The sequence below is a fragment of the Jaculus jaculus genome, chromosome 5 (assembly GCF_020740685.1).
Source record: "Jaculus jaculus isolate mJacJac1 chromosome 5, mJacJac1.mat.Y.cur, whole genome shotgun sequence".
NCBI lineage: Eukaryota > Metazoa > Chordata > Mammalia > Rodentia > Dipodidae > Jaculus > Jaculus jaculus.
The window spans coordinates 45,456,046-45,473,808 of NC_059106.1; the positions used below are offsets into that span (position 1 = coordinate 45,456,046).

Sequence of the window (17,763 nt, forward strand, 5' to 3'; positions counted from 1 at the left end):
ATTGCTTAGGAGACTATAGAGTGTTAGAAATTTGTTATGAGGGTTGAAGAGATGGCTTAGTAATTAAGATGCTTTCCTGTATTCATCAGGACCCACGTAAGCCAGATGCACAAGGTGACCCATGCATCTAGAGTCTGTTTGCAGTGGCTGGAGGTCCTGGTGTGCCCAGTCTCTCTCTCTCTCTCTCTCTCTAGTAAACAAAATATTTTAAAAAGCTAAAAATAGAAAAAAAATGTTGCTGGGCATGGTGGCGCATACCTTTAATCCAAGCACTAAGGAGGCAGAGGTAGGAGGATCACTGTGAGTTTGAGGCCACCCTGAGACTACATGGTGAATTTCCAAGTCAGCCTGAGCTAGAGTGAGACACTGCCTCAAAAAATTAAAAAAAAAAATGTTTTGGGGTAGATTAAGTGCAGGTTCTCAGGTATTCCAGACTGGCGTTGAACTCTACATAACATAGAATGACCTTGAAGTTCTGATCTTCCTGCCTCCACCTCCAGAGGGTTGAGATTACAGTGTGTGCCAACACACCAGGTTTATGCTAGGAACAGAACCTGGGCCTTCATGCACGCGAGGCCATATTCTACCAACTGAGCTACATCCCCAGCTGTTGTAGTCAGGTTTGCATTGCTGGCAGAAAACCCTGACCAAGAACAGTTTGGGGGGGAGGGAGGCTTATTTTGGCTTACAGACTGAAGGGGAAGCTCTGTGATGGCAGAGGTAAACGATGACATGAACAGAGGGTGGACCTCACCTCCTGGTCAACATCAGATGGACAACAGCAACAGGAGAGTGTGCCAGACACTGACAGGAGGAAGCTGGTTATAACACCCATAAGCCTGTCCCCAACAATACACGGCCTCCAGGAGGATTCAATTCCCAAATTGCTATCAGCTGGGGACCTAGCATTCAGAACACCTAAGTTTATGGGGAACACCTGTATCAAATCATCACACCAGCCCTTAGCCTTTATTTTTTTTTATTTTTTTTTATTTTATTTAATTGAGAGCGACAGACACAGAGAGAAAGACAGATAGAGGGGGTGTTGCAGTCCGGTTCGCAGTTCTGGTAGAAATCACCCAACCAAGAGTAGCTTCTGGGAAAAAGAGGTTTATTTTGGCTTACAGGCTTGAGGGGAAGCTTCACGATGGCAGGGGGAAACGATGGCATGAGCAGAGGGTGGACATCACCCCCTGGCCAACATAAGATGGAACACAGCAACAGGAGGGTGTGCCAAACACTGGGATGGGGAAACTGGCTATAAAGCCCATAAGCCCACTCCCAACAATACACTCCCTCCAGGAGGCATTAATTCCCAAATATCCATCAGCTGGGAACCTAGCATTCAGAACACCTAGGTTTATGGGGGACACCTGAATCAAACCACCACAGGGGGAGAGAGAGAATGGGCGTGCCAGGGCTTCCAGCCACTGCAAACGAACTCCAGATGTGTGCGCCCCCTTGTGCATCTGGCTAACGTGGGACCTGGGGAACCGAGCCTCGAACCGGGGTCCTTAGGCTTTACAGGCAAGCGCTTAACCGCTATGCCATCTCCCCAGCCCTAGCCTTTATTTTTTGAGGTAGGATTTCACTCTAGCTCAGGCTGACCTAGAATTCACTATGTAGTCTCATGGTGGTCTTCCTACCTCTGTCTCCCCAGTGCTAGGATTAAAGGCATGTGCCACTACGCCCAGCTTTTTTACATTTTTATTTATTTTTTTAAATTATTTATTTATTTATTTGAGAATGACAGACACAGAGAGAAAGACAGAGGGAGAGAGAGAGAATGGGCGCACCAGGGTTTCCAGCCACTGCAAACGAACTCCAGACGTGTGCGCCCCCTTGTGCATCTGGCTAACGTGACCTGGGGAACGGAGCCTCGAACCGGGGTCCTTAGGCTTCACAGGCAAGCGCTTAACCGCTAAGCCATCTCTCCAGCCCCATTTTTATTTTTTTTGAAGGAAAGCCTCACTCAATTCCAGAATGATCTGGAAATCACTATGTAGTCATGAACCCATGGCAATCCTCTTACCTCAGACTCTCTAGAGCTGAGATTAAAGGTATGAGCCACTGTGCCTGGCCTCAGCCATTTTAATAATACTAATTTGTGGGACTGGGGATATGGTACAACAATTAAAGGTGATTGCTTGAAAAGCCTGATGGCACAGGTTCAGTTCCCTAGCATCCATATAAAGCCAGATGCACAAAGTGACACATCTCAGACACCTTGAGGCGGTCCTCGGATCTTCACATGTGTGCTGTGGCACACTGTTGCAGTCGGGTTCGCATTGCTGGTAGAAATCACCCAACCAAGAGCAGCTTCTGAGAAAAAGAGATTTATTTTGGCTTATAGGCTCAGGGGGCATGAGCAGAGGGTGGGCATCACCCTCTGACCAACATAAGGTGGACCATAGCAACAGGAGAGTGTACCAAACACTGGCAAGGGGAAACTGGCTATAACACCCATAAGCCCGCCCCGAACAATACACTCCCTCTAGGAGGCATTAATTCCCAAATATCCAGAAGCTGGGAACCTAGCATTCACAACACCTAAGTTTATGGGGGTCACCTGAATCAAACCACCACATTCCACCCCTGGGCCCCACAAACTGATAACCATACATGGTGTAAAATGCAATGCATTCATCTAACTTTAAAAGTCCCATAGTTTTTTTATCAATTTCAATGATGTTCATACATCCCCATAGTCCAAGATCTTTATTTATTTATTTATTTATTTATTTATTTATTTATTTATTTATTTGAGAGCGACAGAGAAAGAAAGAGGCAGAGAGAGAGAGAGAGAGAGAGAGAGAGAGAGAGAATGGGTGTGCCAGGGCCTCCAGTCACTGCAAACGAACTCCAGATGTGTGCACCCCCTTATGCATCTGGCTAACGTGGGTCCTGGGGAATTGAGCCTTGAACCAGGATCCTTAGGCTTCACAGGCAAGTGCTTAACTGCTAAACCATTTCTCCAGCCCTCCAAGATCTTTTAACTGAGCCATAATACCAAAAAATAACCTCAAAAAACCTATAATGTCACAGAACAAACATTCACACTGCAAAAGATGGCATTGGGCATAGCAAAGAAATATTCAAGCAATACATGATTTGAACAGGGCAAATACCAAACTCTGTAGCTCCAAGTCCAACAACTCTAGCCAGTGACAAATCTCCCAGTCTGATAACTAACCAGCAACAAGTCTCTGGACTTCCAATTCCGCCCCACCAGCTAGGCTACTCACAGTCCTGGGAAACTTCATCGGGGCGGGCAGTTCTCCTTGGCAGCCATCTCGTGGTCCCGGCATCTCCACTGGGTCTCCGCTGCAACCCACAGTTCATCCTCATGGCTCCATTGGGTCTTCATGCAGGAATCCAGCAAACCCACTTCACACTGCCCATGGCAATTTCCAAAACACAAGACTGTGTTGCAAAGTCAATGACCCTCTTTTTCCTGCATTCTTATACTCCATAATACCAGGTAGGGTGCCAATTTGTTAATCCAGGGGGGAATAAAGAAGACTTTGAAGAACAGGACACTCCTTGAGCACTCAGGCCCCTCCAAAAGAGTCTACATTCTTCCTGTTACTCCAGCGCAGGTCAGCTAGCCCAGTCTCAAAGGTTGTAATCTCTCAGTTGCAGCTGAATGGGCAACAGTTCACCCAAAGATTTTTCTTTCTGTGCCATATCCCTCTCCTCATACCAGTATTTCTACGTAAAGCAACCCTGCACAACTTCTCAGGACATGGGCATAAGAGCAAGCTTCTCACACATACTGCTAGCCCAGTTCAGGCACAGCTATTCCTCACCCTCATAAGCCAAACCTCACAGTCCATAGTTCTTACTGCATTCAGGTCTTTCAACTCTGACCAGAATAGTCCATCAAGCTGTATATACAGCACTGCAAGGATCTCTTAGGCCAAGGTTTCAAATCCTCCCACATTCCTCTTGAAAATCAGCTCCAAAAGGCCAAAGCCACACAATCAGGTGTCTAGCAGCAATCCCACTCCTCGGTACCACTTTACTGTTGCAGTCAGGTTCGCTTTGCTGGTAGAAATCACCCAACCAAGAGCAGCTTCTGGAGAAAGAGATGTATTTTGGCTTACAGGCTCAAGAAGAAGCTCCACGATGGCAGGGGAAAACGATGACATGAACATAGGGTAGACATCATCCCCTGGCCAACATAAGGTGGACCATAGCAACAGGAGACTGTGCCAAACACTGGCATGGGGAAATTGGCTATAATATCCATAACCCTGCCCCCAACAATACACTCCCTCTAGGAGGCATTAATTCCCAAATATCCAGAAGCTGGGAACCTAGCATTCAGAACACCTAAGTTTATGGGGGACACCTGAGTCAAACTACCACACACACCATTCACACACACAAAATTAAAAAAATAATACTAAGTTATCCAGTCTGTGAACATAGAATATCTTTCATCTAATTAAGTGGTCTTTTTCACCAATATCTTTTGTTGTTGCTTTTTATTACGATAGAGATCAAACCCAAGGCAGGAATTCTATTGCTGGGCTACATACCTTCCCAGCCCCTCACCTGTGCTTCACAGTTCAGTGTACAAACCTTTTGACTCTTTGATGAAATTGTTTGTTTAAATTGGATGTTATTGTAAATGGAATCGTTTTCTTTATTTCCTTTTCAGACTGCTCATTGCTGGCACACAGAAACATGACCAATGTTTGCATGACAATCTCGTCCCTGACACCTCTACACACAACCTGCAAATAATAAAATCACAAATTTCATATCACCAGTTGATTCTCATAGAACGCTTTAGCCAATTGTGCCAAACTCATGTTATCTGGAGCCAACTGGTGGCTTCCATCCATAAACAAGTATAAGTCCAATATGAATACCAGGTATACTTTCTGGTACTTTCGGGAATTAATTCTGCTTATCCTCAGGCTCACTGTGAGCCCCAAAGACTGAAACAGTCCTTGTCTCTCTCCACACAGCTCCATACTAATGAATGAGGCTCTATTCCTTTTTAATAAATGAGGGTCTACTTTTTTGTTTGTTTGTTTTGTTTTGTTTTGCTTTTAGAGATAGGGTCTTGTTCTAGCCCAAGCTGACCTGAAATTCACTATGTAGTCTCAAGGTGGCCTTGAACTCATGGCAATCTTTCTACTTCTGCCTCCCAAATGCTGGGATTAAAGGCTTGTGCCACCATGCCTGGCGGAGGCTCTATTTTTTTAAGTTATTTATTTATTTATTTATTTATGAGAGAATGAAATAGAGAGAGAGAGACAGAGAGAGAGTGTGTGTGGTTCTGTGGTATACTGGTGAGAACTCTAGACTCTGGGACAGAGGAGAGGGAGTCTATGGCCATACCACCCTGAACGTGCCCAATCTCGTCTGATCTCAGAAGCTAAGCAGGGTCGGGCCTGGTTAGTACTTGGATGGGGAAAAGAAAAAGAGGGAAAGAGAGAGTATGACACTTGGGAGGCAGAGGTAGAAGGATCATAGTGAGTTCAAGGCCATCCTGGGCTACAGAATGCATTCCAGGTCAGCTTGGGCCAAAATGAAACATTGCTGCAAAAAAGAAAGAAAGAAAGAAAGAAAGAGAGAGAGAGAGAGAGAGAGAGAGAGAGAGAAAGAAAGAGAAAAGAAAAATAGGGCTGGAGAGATGACTTAATGGTTATGCGCTTGCCTGTGAAACCTAAGGGCCCTGTTTCAAGGCTCGATTCCCCAGGATCCACGTAAACCAGATGCACAAGGGAGTGCATGCATCTGGAGTTCATTTGCAGTGGCTGGAAGCCCTGGTGCACCCATTATTTCTCTCTCTCTCTCTCTCCCTCTTCCTCTCTCTAGTAAATAAATAAATAAGAAAAAAATAAAAAGCCACAAACAAAATCTATACTTTGGGACTGAAGGTGGGGCTCAGTAGTAGAGCATTTGTTAGCCAGCGTGCACTAGGTCCTGGGTTCAGTCCCCAGCACACATGTGCATGCATACACACACACTCTCTATACTTTGCTGCCTTCACTAATTCTGCACTATTCCCCCTCCCCGCCTTTTTTTTTTTTTTTTTCCGAATTCATTATGTAGTCTCAGGGTGGCCTCCAACTCACGGTGATCTTCCTACCTCTGCCTCCCTAGTGCTGGGATTAAAGGCGTGTGCCACCACACCCAGCAATTCTGGACTATTTTATTGTGAACCCCTAGCCTGATCCTATAAAACGTTGGCATGACAAGGCCCTCCTTAAAGCAAGCTTCCAGTTCGCAATAAATTCTACCTTTGCCTACCTACATGGAGACCCTCTGAGACAGAGCTCTGCGGATGTGGTGACCCCCTCACACAGTCCACCATAAACTCGGCCTGTTCAGACTAATGAGGGCATAGGAGCTATTTAAGGGACTGTCATTTTACCAAAGGACAAAAATAAAACAACAAAGACACACATCAGAACTTCACTGGTTCATCACCGAGGTAAGTGACACTCTGCTGAGTCAGATAATGGTTTTCAGATCCGAGAAGATTACTTCCTCGGTTTCTTGGGCTATTCCGCAGCGTAATGGCTGCAGCCGCGAGACACTTTCAAGTTTCATCCGCAATGTTTGTCTTTCCTCCATTACGGTCCCGTGTCTAGACAATCAGCAAAGTCATCCATCAAGCCCTAATTTGTGGCACTGCCAATTTCACTGGTGTAAATACTTCTACCATGGTTAATTTCAGGCTGCCAACATGAAGTCCCCGAGTCCAGAGTTGAGAGAGCTGTCCAGTAGCACATCATGGCTCCTCACCTTCCCACCAGACACTCAGAGAGAGTATGGATACGTGGTCACATGTATCAGATAACATATATCAAAAGAATTTGGGAATGAGGATTTTACGTATTACTTCTAGTTTCGTATAATTGATTTGTCTGTTTACATAATCTAATATTTAATGATGGCTAAGGTTAACATCCACCTCACAAAATTGACTCTCTGAGCTCATTGCAGCGGGCTCTAGCGTACTGCAAGGATGACTGGAAAGTCGTTCTTTGAGATGTTAGGGGTAGAATGGTGGTTTGAATGAAATATGCCCCATAGGGCATACCTTTAATCCCAGCACTCGGAAGGCAGAGGTAGGAGGATTGCCGTGAGTTTGAGGCCATCCTGAGACTCCATAGTGAATTCCAGGTCAGCCTGAGCTAGAGTAAAACCCTACCTCGAAAAACAAAAACAAAAATAGAAATATACCCCATAGGCTCATGAGTTTTGAATACCTGGTCCCCAGCTGGTGGCAATTTGGGAAATTTGTGGGGCCTCTGGAAAGAGGAGCCTTGCTGGAGGAGGTGTGTCTCTGGAGGCATGCTTCAGATTAAAATAGCCCAGCTCCAAGCCTGCTTCCTCCAAGCTGATGTGAGAAGATGTGACACCCTGGCTGTCCACTCTGGTGTGCTTTTGTTGCCATGATGAAACTTTCTTTTGTTCCTCTTCCAAGTTGGAATCCTGAGTCACACCCGACTGGTAGAGGCTGGGTCACAAAGTCAGATCCTAGCCGCAAGGGAGGCCGGACAGGTGAATTTCTAATTTGTGACTTGAAGGGAGCAGGAGTCATATTGTGAGAGATGCTTCCAGGTTAGGGTCACAGGATGTTGGGTGATTAGCATGGAAAGTGTCCCTACAATGACCAGCAGATGTGCTGTACACACTCACATGAGCCAGGAGAGGGTTTTTCCTGAGGAGCTTACTGTCAGATCAGAAGACCTGATCACCCACCCTGAAGGGCATGGGTGCTGGACTGCCACCAGAGGTCTGAGGCATAAAATGCTGCAGGAGTCCAGGAGAGAGAGGTCCCTAAGATATCGGGACAAAGGAAAGGCTTCCCAGAGAAGGGACATTTGAGCAGAGCTTTGAAAAGGAGGACAGGTGGGGCTGGAGAGATGGTTCAGTGGGTAAAGTACTTGCCGTGTAAACATGAAGACCTGAGCCTGGGTCCCCAGCACCACATAAAGCCAGCTGTGGTGGCATTCACCTGTAATCCCGATGCTAGGGAGGCAGAGATAGGAAAATCCCTGGGATTTGCTGGCTAAGTAGCTGAATCAGGGAGCTCTAGTTTGGCAAAAGATCTTTCTCAATGAATAAGATGGGCTGGGGGCTGGAGAGATGGCTTAGCAGTTAAGCACTTGCCTGTGAAGCCTAAGGACCCTGGTTCAAGTCTCAATTGATTCCCCAGCATCCACATAAGCCAGATGCACATGGCACATGCATCTGGAGTTAGTTTACAGTGGCTGGAGGCCCTGGCGTGCCCATTCTCTCTCTCTCTCTCTGCCTCTTTCTCTCTCTGTCTGTCGCTCTCAAATAAATAAGAATAAACAAAAAAACTTTTTTAAAGATGGGAGCCATCACACCTGGCTCATCTCTCTTTTTTTATTTTTTATTTTTGAATTTATTTATTTGAGAGCGACAGACACAGAGAGAAAGACAGATAGAGGGAGAGAGAGAGAATGGGCGTGCCAGGGCTTCCAGCCTCTACAAACGAACTCCAGACGCGTGCGCCTCCTTGTGCATCTGGCTAACGTGGGACCTGGGGAACCGAGCCTTGAACCGGGGTCCTTAGGCTTCATAGGCAAGCGCTTAACCGCTAAGCCATCTCTCCAGCCCCTGGCTCATCTCTTAACAAAAAAAAAAAAAGAATAAAATAGGGAACACCCCTTTAATCCCAGCACTCAAGAAGCAGAGGTAGGAGGATCACCAAGAGTTCCAGGCCACCGTAAGGCTTCATAGTGAATTCCAGGTCAGCCTGGGCTAGAGTGAGACTTTACCTCGAAAAAAACAAAATAAATAAATAAATATAATATGGATTTGGGCATGGTGGTGCATGGTGTATCCCTTGAATCCCAGCACTCAGGAGGCAGAGACAAGAGGATTGTTGTGAGTTCAAGGCCAGCTTGAGACTAATTCCTGGTCAGCCTGGGCTAGAGCAAGGCCCTACCTCGAAAAAATCAAAAAAAGGAGGAGGAGACTGGGAAAGACAAAGATACTGAGGGAGGAGGGTGTATCAATAAGAGAACCTATATGGGCAAGGACTTGTGGCAGGAATGTCTTGTCACATTAGGGACTGGAGTTGGTGTGAAATTATAGACAGTGTTTCTCAGAATTCTCCACCAGCTTTTCAGGATAAGCATGGTGGCTCATGCCCATCATTTCAGCATTTGAGAAACTGAGGTCGGAGGATTGCTGTGAGTTGGAAGCCAGCCTGTGCTATAGAGTGAGCGCCAGGTGAGCTGGGGCTATACTGAGACCCTACTTCAAAAAACAAAAAAGAAAGAAAGAAAGAAATTTAATACCTACCTGGCAGGGGAGATGCCATGATCATGAAGATGGTTTTCCCAGGGCGAGGCTTATCCATTATACTCCAGATGTGCTGACCCCTGTGATTTCCCCAAATCTCCAAAGTGGGAAACTCAACTGTATAATTGGTGGTAGTGGGGACTGCATTTGCACTCTCCCCTAAAAAAAGAAAATCAATTTGACTTACAACTTACTTTTTTTTGAGGTAGGGTCTTGCTCTAGCCCAGGCTGGCCTCGAACTTAAAGCAATCTCTGCCTTCCAAGTGCTGGGAATAAAGGTGTGCACCACCATGCCAAGCCTCTTACATAGATGTATGCATATATATGTGTCTGTATATATATATTTTTTTGGGGGGGTTGAGGCAGGGTCTCACTCTAGCCCAAGCTGATCTGGAATTCACTATGTAGTCTCAGGATGGCCTCAAACTCACAGCAATTCTCCTACCTGAAAGCTGAATTCTTCCTCCTGAAAGCTGGAATTGAAAGGCGTGTGCCACCATGCCTGGCTTACATTTACATTTTAACAATATACAACCTATTTAAATTATATAAAAGTTTCATAAAGCATTATCTACCTTGCTACCTGTAAAATTATATATATATATATATTTTAATGCTAGCCATTAATTATTATGTTGATTTCAAGATGTACTGTTTGAAAGTCACAGAACTAGAGAAATGGAGGAAAGAACAGGGCTGGGCTGTGGAGGGCTCTGAACTGAAACCACGTTATCTGAATCTTGTTCTGTAGGTTCCTGAACCCAGAGGTCATTGTGGAGTGGGGAAACACACCAGAATCTAAGGTGTATACAATATTGGTTTCACCAGTTCCACTTCCAGGAAGTGTGCCCCAGAGAAGTCCCCCGTGAGTGCACAGAGACATGAGAGTGATGTTTGCCACATCACAAAAGTCAGAAGCAACTAAATACGGAACACAATGAAGCCCTTCAAGAGTCTATTAGAGCCAAGCGTGGTGGCGCACACCTTTAATCCCAGTACTCGGGAGGCAGAGGTAGGGGGATCACTGTGAGTTCAAGGCCACCCTGAGACTACACAGTGAATTCCAGGTCAGCCTGGGCTAGAGTGAGACCCTACCTCAAAAAAAAAAAAAAAATGCCAGGACCTTGGGCAGAGGACAAAAGCAAGATGCAGAGGGAGATGTATGCTTGCTTGCAGTCCCCCACCCCTGTTTATGTGGATGTGCATTTGCATGTGTAAGTGCCTTTTTGATTTTATTATTACAATTATTGTTTCATTGTTGAGACAGGGTCTCATGTATGTCAGGCTGGCCTCAGAGACCTTGAACTTCTGACCTTACCTCCTTAGTGCTGGGATTTCAGGTGTGCTCCATCATGCCTGGTTTATGCGGTGCTGGTATTAAACCCAGGGCTTGACACATGCTGGGTGAGCTCTCTACCAATTGAGCTACATCCCAGTCTCAGGGTGTCTTTTTGTGGGGGGGCATATGGGGTACATGTATGCCTGTGTCTATGTATGTTCAGGTGTATGACAGAGATAATTTTGGGCATCTTCTTCAATCTCTGTACATGTTTTTATGTTTATTTATTTATCTATTTAGCGATAGAGAGAGAAAGAGGCAGACAGAGAGAGAGAGAGGAGAATGGGTGTGCCAGGGCCTCCAGCCACTGCAAATGAACTCCAAACGTGTGTGCCCCTTGTGCATCTGGCTAACGTGGGTCCTGGGGAATAGAGCCTTGATCCGGGGCCCTTAGGCTTCACAGGCAAGCGCTTAACTGCTAAGCCATCACTGCAGCCCTCTGTACATGTTTTCTTGAGACAGAACCCAGAGCTCACTGATCCAGCTTGCCACACTAGCCAGCACGCCCCAGGGAGCCTCCTGTCGGTCTCCTCGGCAGGGCAAAGCAGGCACTCACCGCCACACCTGGCTTTTACATGGGTTCTGGGGATCTGACCTCAGGTTCTCGTGCTTGTGGGCAATGACCTTACCCTCTGAGCCATCCCCTCATCCCCCAGAGTTCAAAAGATTCAGAAGGAAATCCTGACACCTTCTGCCACATGGGACAGTACTGTAGGTGACAAGAGTCAGACACAAGCGGTAAAGAGCACGTGGCTCCACGTACATGAAGCACCTGCGCAGTCAGGTTCACGGGGACGAGCAAAGCGGGGGCTGCAGGGGCTGGGCGGGGTGGGAGTCAGGGCCGCCCCCGCAGAGTTTCAGTGGGGGAGGTGGAAGAGGACTGGGGGTGGACAGTGGCAATGTCCTCGTGACAACATGAATGAGGCCACTGAACTGGTGAAGGTGGAAAATTGGGTGCTATGCTTATTTTTTGAATCTTTATTCCTGTGCATACGTACTATGTGTAATGTGGTAAATGCACATGTGTGCACATTTCATACGGAGGCCAGAGGACATACAATGTCGGGTGTCCTCCTCCGTCACTCTTCTGGGTCATTTCCTTAAGGCGGAGTCTCTCACTGACCCTGGAGCTGCCAATTTTTTTTTTTTTTTTTTTTTTTTTTAGTCTGACTAGGAAGTTCCAGCAATTCTCCTGTCTCCACCTCCCTACACACACAGTACTGGGGTTACAGGTGTGGCCACATTCAATTTCCTATGTGGGTGCTGGTAATCAAACTCAAGCCCTCTCCGAGCTACTCAGACCATCATGCTTGTACAGCACCCCCACCCGCTAGCCATCTCCCCAGCACCTGATGTTATGTAGATATATAGTTATTCACACACACACACACACACACGATTTGTTCCGACGGTCTCCATGACCGGGGAGCAGCTGGCGACCAGAGTACAGGTCAGGAGCCTTCCATAGTTGTTCTCTGTCCTGCTGTATGGTTTGCTTTTGTTTTCACAATGAACGCCTATTCATAAATGGTTCACATGTTATTTATTTTTGAGAAACTGTTTTGCTCTGTAGCCTGGGCTAGCCTCAAATACAAATCCGCCTGCCACAGCCTCCGAGTATTAGGATTACAAGAGCAAGCCACCATGTCCAGAAAACTGTGTCTGTGTGTGTGTGTGTGAGAGAGAGACATCCAAAGTGACCTCAGAAGTAGAGTTGGAAGATGGCCTTGAGGAAGCCTGGGAGACTGTGAGAGGCACAGCCACAGGTGCCGCACCTCGTAGTGAGGGCAGTAGGTGAAGAGATTCTAAGCCCACGGGAAGAGGAATTAAAATCTTCAGGGGGCTGGAGAGATGGATCACCAGTTAAGGCACTTGCCTGCAAAGCCTAAGGACCCAGGTTTGACTGCCCAGAACCCACCTAAGCCAGATGCTCAAGGTGGCACCTGTGCCCAGGTGGTGCACACATCTGGAGCTCATTTGCAGTAGTTAAGGCTCTGGCATGCCAACTCTTTCTCCCATAAATTAAAAAAAAAAAAAAATCCTCTGCAGGGCTGGAGAGATAGCTTAGCAGTTAAGGCGCTTGTCTGCAAAGCCTAAAGGCCCAGGTTCAATTTCCCATTACCCAGGTAAGCTAGATGCACAAGGTGGCACATGTACCTGGAATTCATTTGCAGTGGCTGGAGGCCTGGGAGCACCCATTCTCCCGACCTCTCTCTCTCTCTCTCTTTTTCTCTCTCTCATAATAAATAAATAAATAAATAAAATTAAAAATGTTTAAATCCTCTGCAATAAATGTTGAGGGAAGGTTTGGGATATAGTTCAGTTGGTAGAATGCTCGCTTAATGTGTGTGGAGCCCTGGGTTCAATCCCAGCACTGCAAAAAGTTCAAGACTATTCTTGGTACATACCAAAACCAGCCTGAGATACATGAGATCCTGTTTCAGAAAAACAAATAGATGTCCCCAGATAGATAGATAGACAGACACCAAGGAAGCTGGGTATGGTGGTGCACACCTATAATCCCAGTGCTTGGGAGTCAGAAGCAAAAGAATTGCTGCAAATTGGAGGCCCCCTGGTCTACATAGTGTGTTCCAGCCAAGATTTCTTAAAAAAAAAAAAAAAAAAAAAAAAAAAAAAACCAGAGGCCTCTGTCTGGGAATCCAGAGAAGGTGCCTGATTCCAACCAGAGGATCCAAGAGGACTTTCCCTAGAGTGGCTGGAGCCTAAGTAATAAAGCTGATGAGCAGTGGGCCTGTTGCACCCGCAGGCAGCTAGGGCACAGCACTGTGTTGCCAGGGTCTAGACCCCCCCTCCCCAAATTACCCCTACAGCCAGAGGGCAGGAGGGTTCCTGCCCTTCTTGCTCCCCAGAAGCTGTGTGTGGGTCACCTTGGGAGCAGCTGTGCAAGTTCCCTCCTGGATGTGGCTCTGAGCCCCTTTCAGGGACCGAAGGAGGCCCGCAGGGCCCGCAGCGGAGATGGGGTAGGGCACAGAACATAGCCGGCTTTGCCTCGTCCCTCCCCCCAGCCACAGCTGGGAAGGGAAAGGAAAACATCTCCCCCTGTAAGAGCCCCCGACCCTAATCCCATCTGGTTCCCATTGGCCCTGTTTGGTTCCAATTATCTCACTTCCTGCTACCACCTCTGGGAACCCCCAGCCCCTCAGCTGTAGGATCAGCCCCCTCCCTCAGCCTTTAGCAAGTTCTGCCTTGTGGAGTCTCCAGTGGCCTGGGCTCTCTTGACCCCCACCATGGTTGGATCAGGGCTCTTTCCCCAACAACTGTATTTCCAGGCCATTAGTGTCACTGGCTCTGTGCTTGGAGTGCCCTAAACTTTCAAAACACCCACCACAGCCTTCCAGGTCCCACCCATACTTTGCCCAGACCTCCAGGAACCCTGCATGCCCCTCAGCCTGGTCCAGAAAGTACCCATGTTTCTCTGTGAAGTTGTTGGGCTCCTCCTACCTTCCCCTATACCCCAAGATCATTGATCAGAGCCAACAGCAGTATATCCACCTAAACAACATTTCTACTCAAAGGCCCAAAGCTATTTTCTAGAGCCACAGGGCCTCAGGGACAGAGCTACCATAGTGTGTGGTATGTGGAGAAATCAGGGAAGAAAAAATGGCACAGGAAAAAACAAGGATGTCTCAGGGCTGGAGAGATGGGTTAGCAGTCAAGGCACTTGCCTGCAAAGCCAAAGGACCCAGGTTCAATTTCCCAGTACCCACATAGAGCCAGATGCACTAGGCGGGTGGAGTTCGTGCCCATTCTCTCTATCTACCTCGCTCTCCCTCTGAAATAAATAAATAAATAAGCCAGGCATGGTGGTGCACGCCTTTAATCCCAGCACTCAGGAGGCAGAGGTAGAAGGATCACCGTGAGTTCAAGGCTACCCTGAGACTACATAGTGAATTCCAGGTTAGCCTGGGCTAGAGTGAGACCTTACCTCGAAAAACCAAAAATAAATAAGTAAATAAAATTGAAAAAATAAAAGAAAGAAACAAGGAAGTCTGAGCCCACTAGGGACCTCAGGGGTCTGCTCAGGTAGATGGAGAGAAGAACCTTCCCTTGACTCCCACCTTCAGGCATGGTGACTGTCCCTTTGAAGGATGGGTCTTTCCACTGAAGGTCGGTGCCCTTAGTCCTGAGGAGGACTGCAACCTGGCTGCATGATAATGACCCACAGCATTGTCTCACTTTATCTGGAAGCTTCTTCCCTGCAGGTTAGCTTTCTTCATGCCTGAAGATGCTATGCAAGCTGCTAGGGGAGTAAAGTCACCCATAGTCCTGCTTAGCTGTGTACCCTGCTCCACAACCAACCTGCCAGGCAACATGTGGTCATTGGTGCAAGAGTGGCATGGCTGTTGTGAGAGAAACCAACCACTTTCTGATTGGATTTGAGGCCACCATCCAGGAGAGAATTGATGCCTGGTACTCTAAACCTGGCCCAAAGCCTGTGGCTATGGACATAGGCCCTAGCGGGGGAGCCTATTACTGTTGCTATGCTAAGTAGGATGTCATCAAACTGTCTTGTAAATATTTATGCTTACTCCATTGATTAGTGCTGTTTTCAGCCTCCATCACAGAAGTTTCTTCCTACAATGGATAGATAGGCAGATCAGGCAAAATGGCTGAGCGTAAGTGAGCTAACACAGGGGACCATTCCATGGGAGTGAAATGTGAACCCTCTTAATCCTCACGGCCACTCTATGAAGGAGTGGCTAATGACCACGACCAACTCCACTTTGCAAATAAGAAAACCAAGTACAAAGAGTGAAGCTGGGTGTGGTGGCACACGCCTATAAGGAGAGCACTTGGGAGCCTTAGGTGAGAGGATCACCACAAGTTTGAGGCCAGCCTGAGCCAAGAGTGAGTTCCAGGTTAGCTTGAACTAGAGTGAGACCCTGCCTCCCGCCTCAAAACAAGAAGCTAAGTGAGGAGCTAGGGAGATTGCTCAGTGGATAAAGGCACTTACTTACAAGCCCGCCAACCAGAGTTTGAAACTCAGCATTTACACAAAGAGTTCTGTGAAGTGGTGCACACGTCAGGCAGAGCCAGGAGAATCTGGAAGCTCTTGAGCAGCAATGGAAAAGCAAGACCCTGTCTCAAAAGAAGGTAGAAAGGGCTGGAGAGATGGCTTAGTGGTTAAAGCGCTTGCCTGTGAAGCCTAAGGACAAGAGTTTGATTCCCCAGTACCACGTAAGCCAGATGCACAAGGTGGGATATGTGTCTGGAGTTCATTTACAATGGCTAAAGGCCCTGCACTAGGGAGGTTGAGGAAGGAGGATCACTGTGAGTTCAAGGCCACCCTGAGATTACATAGTGAATTCCAGGTCAGCCTGGGATAGAGCGAGACACTGCCTCAAAAAGACCAAAACAAAAAAACAAAACAAGAAAAAGTGGTGGGGCTGGAGAGATGCTCGGCAGTTAAAGGCACTATTTACAAAGCCTGACAGCCTGGGTTCAATTCCCCAGTGCCCATGTAAACCCAGATGCACAAAGTGACACATGCATCTGGAGTTTACTTGCAGTGGCAAGAGGCCCTGGTGCCCCATACACTCTCTCTTGTCCCCTGTCTTTCTCAAATAAATAAAAAATATTTTTAGCTGGGTATGGTGGCACACGCCTTTAATTCCAGCACTCCGGGAGGCAGAGTTAGGAGGATCACCATGAGTTCGAAGCCACCCTGAGACTACATAGTGAATTCCAGGTCAGCCTGGCCTAGAGCGAGACCCTACTTGAAAAAAAAATTTTTTTTTAAATGTTGGACAGCATACTTGACCTCCAACACACTGTGTACACATGTGCAAGTGAACCCACACCCTCACACACGTATGCCCATATGCATATACATGTGCACACACACATCACACTGATACACATGCAAAAGGGAAAAAATATGGCCAAGTGACTGAATTGGCTAGGTAGAAATGTGCCTAAGTCATTGCTAAGTAACTAAGCCAAAATCAGGGTCCAGGAGCCTATTGTCACCTCTTGCCCCTGCTGTTCATAGGTTTAAGGTCCCCTGGAAGCCAAGGCCTGATCCTACCATTACATTTCCCCCGCTATGGGAACTCCAGTCTCAGAGCTACTGGAAAATAGGAATGGGACAGAGTTCACCTGTGTCTCCTCAGAAACCAGCACTAGACATCTACTTACCCATCCATCCATCTACACATTCACCCACACACCCCTCCATTCACACATCCACTCATCCATGCATCCGTCCCATGTGCTGAACCCAGGGCCTCAGGCCCCTCATCTGCAGAATGGGACTATGTCTGCAGCCACATGCTCCATGAGAAACAAAGGAACCATGTGTCATTTTAAATTTCCTTGTTTCCTATTTAAAGGAGTAAAAAGGACCAGGTGGAGTTAATTTCAATAACATTTTTAACCCAATAGCCCCCAATGTTATCATTTCATCAGGTAATCAATGTAAAAATGATTAATGAGCCATATTACATTCTCTGGTTGGGATCAAGTCTGGACAATCCTATATGTCCTTTACTGTTAGGGGACATCTCCATTCAGAGTAGCTTTATGCCAGGTGCTCAGGACGCTCACATGTGTGGCTGTCATCCTGGACAGAGCAGATCCAGACTGAAGTTCTGGTTGGGATGTGTGAGACCCAGCTCTCGGGCCAGTCCTCCCATGGGAGGGTGTATAGGAAAGAGGTCACAGCTCCATTGTCCCTGCCTGGCAGACCTCCTTTGTCCTGTCCAGTGGGCCCTGCCAAAAGTCGCCCATACAGCCCAAGAGTCAAGGTCCGCTGGGTGCCTGTGGACCAGGATGGAGGCACTGCGTTCTTTCTGGGAAGGGGGAGGACAAGGGAAAGAACAGGCTGGGTCTGTAAGCAGGGAGCTGCTGCTTCCCTGGCACCGGGACAGGGTTTGTTTGCACCTCTTTGAAGCTGGGAGATGAAAGTGGGGCCCACATGGCCTGCCTTTGATTCTCTCCTCCCTAGGCCCCCAGAGCAGCTGTAGCCTGGCCAACGCCCAGCCCTTCATTGCACCAAGGGGCAGAAGGGGGCCCCGGCCCAGGGCGGTTCTCCCTTGAGTGGCTGAGGGGTAAGTGGAGGAAGTACCCTGGGTCCAGGGAATCTGTCCTCCCACAGA

The 17,763-nt window shown here is 47.4% G+C and overlaps 1 non-coding gene across 1 annotated transcript; it reads left to right on the plus strand.

Annotated features, from left to right (window-relative positions):
* The first annotated feature begins 9,298 nt into the window (after positions 1 to 9,298).
* Positions 9,299 to 9,467, plus strand: LOC123460998. The gene has a single exon (XR_006637334.1). It is a non-coding gene; the product is annotated as a U1 spliceosomal RNA (small nuclear RNA).
* Positions 9,468 to 17,763: the final 8,296 nt, after the last annotated feature.